The following is a 6,000-nucleotide window of genomic DNA, read 5'->3' on the forward strand; positions in this document are numbered from 1 at the left end:
CAGTCCCCGTAGTGAGAGAATTTCCGGAGGTCTTTCCTAATGACCTTCCCGATATTCCTCCCAAACGGGAAATTGATTTTGGTATTGATTTGCTACCGGATAAAAATACCATTTCATATCCTCCTTACTGGATGAGTTTGGCCGAATTGAAAGAGTTGAAGTCACAACTCAAGGATTTACTAGAGAAATGCTTTATAAGACCTCGTATTTCTCCATGTGGTGCTCCGGTTTTGTTTGTGAAGAAAAAGGATGGGTCCTTAAGAATGTGTATTGATTATCGCGAACTCAATAAGGTCGCAATCAAGAAGAAGTATCCTTTCCCTCGGATTGATAACTTGTTTGATCAACTCCAAGGGGCAAATTACTTTTCTAAGATTGACTTGAGGTCGGGATATCACCAACTTAGGGTGAGAGGTGAGGATATACCAAAGACAGCATTCCCGACAAGATATGGTCATTATGAGTTCTTAGTAATGTCCTTTGGTCTCACTAATTTCAAAGTTACCTAGATTCATTTGTCATTGTCTTCATTGACGACATCTTGGTATATTCAAAAAATGAGGGTGATCACATGAACCATTTGAGGGTAGTGTTGCAAGTACTTGAAGAACATCAATTCTTTGTCAAGTATCGAAAATGTGAGTTTTGGTTGAGGTCGGTGACATTTCTCAGTCATATCACCTCAGTGAGGGAGTTGAGGTTGATCCAAGGAGAACAAAGGTGGTGAAAAATTGGCCTAGACCTCTGACTCCAACCGATATTAGGAGCTTCTTGGGTTTAGCGGGTTATTATCGGAGGTTTGTGGAGGGTTTTGCGTATATTGCATCTTCCTTGACTACATTGACCCAAAAGAATTAGAAATTTGAGTGGTCGGAGGCATGTGAAAGAAGTTTTCAAATATTGAAAGATAGACTTACTTCCGCTTGGGTGTTGACCTTACCGGAGGGTGCAAAGGGTTTTGTTGTGTATTGTGACGTATCCCGAGTGGGTTTGTGGTATGTGCTTATGCAACATGGGAAGATGATAGCCTATTCTTCTAGGCTACTTAAGGTACATAGAGAAACTATCCAACTCATGACCTTGAGTTAGCGGCCATGGTTTTTGCATTAAAAATATGAAGCATTACTTATATGGTGTCCATGTCGATGTCTTTACCGACAATAAGCGTCTCCAATATGTGTTTACCCAAAAGGAGTTGAATCTCATGACAAAGAAGTTGGTCAGAATTGTTGAAAGATTACGGCATGAGTGTCCTCTACCACCCGGCAAGGCCAACGTTGTTGTGGATGCCTAAGTCGTATGACTATGGGTAGTGTATCTCAAATAGATTGAATCCAAGAAAGACCTAGTGAAGGATGTACATAGGTTGTCTAGGTTGGGTGTGAGGTTGGAAGATTCTTCGAATGGTGGTTTCGTGGAACATAATAACTCCAAGTCATCCTTAATAGTTGAAGTGAAGTCCAAAAAACACCTTGACAAACCATTGATAGAGTTCAAGGAATCGGTCCTTGGCAAGTTTAACGAGACATTCTCCCTTGAGGGGATGGTATTTTAAGGTGACAAGGAAGATTATGTGTTCCCAATGTAGATGGGTTGAGGGACCGAATCCTTGAGGAAGCCCATGGGTCCCGCTACTCCATTCATCCGAGTTGGACAAAAATGTACCATGACCTTAGGGAAGTATATTGGTGGGAAGGTATGAAGAAGGACATAGCGGAGTTTGTCGCTAAGTGTTTGAATTGCCAACAAGTACAAGCCGAACATCAAAAGCTGGGTGTCTTACTACAAGAAATCGAAGTTCCTTCTTGTAAGTGGGAAGACATCAATATGGATTTTGTAGTGGGTTTACCTCAGACTCAAAAGAAATATGACTCTATATGGGTGGTTATGGATAGGTTGACCAAGTCTGCTCATTTTAATCCCGTTAAGTTTACTTATTCGGCAGAAGATTGTGATAGGATATTCATATATGAGATTGTGTGCCGCCATGGTATTCCGTTATCCATCATATCGATAGGGGACACAATTCACATCTAGGTTTTTGAGGTCATTCCAAAAAGGGTTGGGTACTAAGGTGAAGTTGAGTACCACTCTTTATCCCTAAATGGATGGTCAAGTGGAACGTACTATTCAAACCCTTGAGTATATGCTTAGGTCTTCTATCATTGATTTCAAGCGAAATTGGGATAAGCATTTGCTTTAGGTAGAGTTTCCTTATAATAATAGTTTTCATTCATCCATTTCCATGGATACCTATGAAGTCTTGTATGGTAGGAGATTTAGGTCTCCTATTGGATGGTTTGAAGTTGGAGAGACTTATCTTCTTGGTCCAGATTTGGTTTATAAGACTTTGGAGAAAGTCCATATCATAAGCAATCATACAGAAGGGATTTGGAGTTTGAAGAAGGTGATAAGGTGTATTTGAAAATTTCACCAATGAAAGGGATGGTTAGATTTGGCAAGAAAGTGAAGTTGAGTCCTTGTTATGTGGGTCCCTGTAAAATCTTGCAAAGAGTTGGTAAAGTTGCCTATGAATTGAAAATTCCTAGTGAATTGGCTTCGGTTCATCCGGTTTTCCATATTTCCATGCTTAAAAAGTGTATTGGTGATCTCGAGTCTATTCTTCCTATTGAGGGTTTTGATGTCAAGGATAACCTCTCTTATGAGTAAGTTCTGCTTCAAATTCTTGATAGGCAAGTCAAGAAGTTAAGGAATAAAGAGGTGGTTTCCGTAAAGGTGTTATGGAAGAATCACCTAGTTGAGGGTGTAACATGGGAGGCCGAGGCCGACATGAAGTCCCGTTTCCCTCATCTATTTGATAACTAAGGTTAGTAGTTCTTACTAATAATGAGTATAATGAATAAAATTTAAGTTGTTTTGATTTTTAGTGAAGTTTTGCAAAATGTGCATTTTTGGTTTTTGCTTTACAGTGAAGTGAACATTTGAACTTGAAATTTTGCTCTTTGGCTTGTTAAAGTTTCTTGTTCTTTTTTATATGATCAGTAATTATCAAATGATATGTAGTAGAATTATAATTTGAAATTTGACATAATTGGCTCATGTAAAGTATGCTGAGGTCATGCTATTGTTGTGAGAATAATATTCCTCATGATGTAATGTTGAACCTTATGTGTGGTAATTGATGTTTTAAATTGCCTTGTATAAGTAATATGACTGATGTTATTATGTATTGTTCTTGGTTGGACTGCTAGTCTTGAGGCTATTCCTTTCTCCAAAAGAATTTTTTAGTTTCATTCGGTGATGAATGTTCCTAAGGGGGGGGGGGGGATAATGTAACACTTCGAAAATTCAAGATGAGTCTTAAAGATTAACATAGGTTCTTATAGGTCTAAACACTGTTTTAAGACCTATTCTAATGATATAGGTCATTTAGGAAGTTAAGGACCAAAACTCCCAAGAACGTACATGATGTTCGGAAACTAGTTTTAGGAGGTTCTAGCGTGCCTAAGCCTATTTGACGAGCTTTTAGAAGTCGGAAAATCCATGAAAATTAGTGTAAAGGTAGTTAATAGTTGATTAGGATGATTCGTGGTTGAAATGTACGGGTACGACTCCCCAAGGACCAACCAAGGGCCCTTTAGAAGGACCCTAGCACATAGGAGGCAACACTGCTTGGGCTGTGTGCAATCACAAGAGGGAAAATGACGGCTCATGCGTGGATTGATGGGGAGTCGATGCCAACAGTTGACTAAAACCTAGAAAAAAAGTTGGATCCCTCTCCTGAGCAATTCACTGACCAAACCCACGATTGTGCATCATGGAGGGAGGCCTGGCTGTCGATGGACCAATGGCCCGTCGATTGTGGTCTCGTCGATGGGCCTGCAATTTTCCTGCACATTTTAACTTCATTTTATATAATTAGTTGAGGGATTAGGTAGTTAATTATGGGTTAAGTCAGTCTAATAAGTTAATTATCCCACCCCCCTTTAAAGACCCCTACCCTCATTAGATTAAACACATCTCATGAAACAATTCCTCTTCCTTCGCTCTTATTTCTCTCTCCATGGAAGACACCATTGAGACTAGATATGGGAAGGATTTGGGGGATGTAAAGGGAAGATTTCACCCTTAAATCTTCATCAAACGTTGTGGTATGTGACCTTATTCACCTTTGAGACCTCTTTCCTCAAAGGGTTCCTTTAAAATATTACCAAAAGTTGGGTTTTCATGTGAGTTCTTCTCAATCTCGAAAATAGGGTTATGAAGTGATTTGTTTATGTTTTTTATTGGATAATATGAATATATTAACATGTATTCTAACTTAATTATGGTATATATTTATGATTTGGTTTAGTTTGTAGATGATGACCCTTAACCCTATGTTTGATATTGACATCAATGAGGTTGAAATTGATTCAATTGACTTGGTTATTACTTTAATTGCTATTAATTGATGTTGTTACATTAATCATGAACAAATTAGAGTGTATTGTAGTCTTTCATGCTAGTTCTTGATATCATGATCTAGTTTAGAAAATAAATTAACCTAAGTGTCTTATCTTAGCTATGATCTAGTATTGAATTGTGATGTAGTGATTCTCCTGGCCTTGTTATCATGTTGATTATGGAAGTATGATGTTGTACATATAAATTGGATTGAATTGAGGGTTTATGGTAAGAACTTGATTATGAACTATGGAGTAGACTCGGTAAGTCATATGATCTCTATCCTTTACTTCCAATTGTGGTTAATTGTGATTAAGTCATGATGTTATATTAGACTAAGCATTGTATTAGGATTGGTAGTATGGTATGATATTGAATTGAAATGTCTTGACTATGTTGTGAGGTTGATTAAGGTGTATGTGTTATAAGGATGCTGATGACTATAAATGTGCCTTATTATGATATGAAATGTTAATTGAAAACTCACTTATATGAATTGTATTGGAAAGAATTATACTCATGCGATTCTTTTTGAGCTATTGATGATGATGATTATACAAGTATTAGTCCCTATGACCTAAACTAAGCTATGATTGATAATAAAAGACCTAAAGACATTTCAATAAAGGGACTCTAGCTTAGCACCGAGTGAACTAGAGTGAGGAGTGTCCCTTCCCACATTGGGAAGGTAGGAGCACTAATGTACTCTTGAGATTGGAGACTACAATGCATGGATCATAAAGAGGGTCCCAACTATATCTCCTAGTTCTTGAACTATGTTGCTCCCATAGGAATACTAGCTAGTGGATCCACGTAGTTTCTATGTTTTATGTTTTTGTACTACCTTGGCAAGTAGTCCACCTTCCTTCAGTTTAGGGTTTTATGACACCATATTACACACTAGCTCATGTGATCTATGTACGTTAGGGTAAGATGTTTCCAAAGTATAAAATGAATTAAAGGATTGAACTCTAACTAGGATAACCTAAGGGGTATAGCTTAGTCTAGGTAGGGGTATGAGATTCTACCTAAACATTGCACTAGTTAGCCTTGAAGAGAGTCTTAGGAGGATGTTCTTATGTATGTTTATGCTTATGATGATATATGATATGTATATGATGAAATTGAACATAGTTAATACTATATATTGATTAAGTCATTTGTGAGTATGTGTTGGTTTACATTGTTATAGTAAGATGAAATATTTATCTAAATGTCATATTATGTGAAGTAAGATGTTAGTCATGATTATTTTTGGGTTACTTGATTGAGTAAGGTTATGGGGCTTTGCTTTGTTATTGCACTTGTTTACTTGATTCGGGTTCATGGGTGATTGTCTTGCTTTGTTATGATAAAATGTACTCTTATTCATACTTATTGTGAGATATTACTTGATAAAGGAGTTATTTGGATATGTATCTATTTACATGGTATTGATGGTTGATTTAACTAGACATGATGTTGTAGTATTGTGATAAACATGCCTATGACTTAAAAAAATGTGAAATGTTTATCGGGATGGTGTTATTGAATGTGCGCAAGGGTTTTTAAAGGACAAATGCATACTTTATGAAATGTCCTTTTCTTATCATA

The sequence above is a fragment of the Solanum lycopersicum genome, chromosome 2 (assembly GCF_036512215.1).
Source record: "Solanum lycopersicum chromosome 2, SLM_r2.1".
NCBI lineage: Eukaryota > Viridiplantae > Streptophyta > Magnoliopsida > Solanales > Solanaceae > Solanum > Solanum lycopersicum.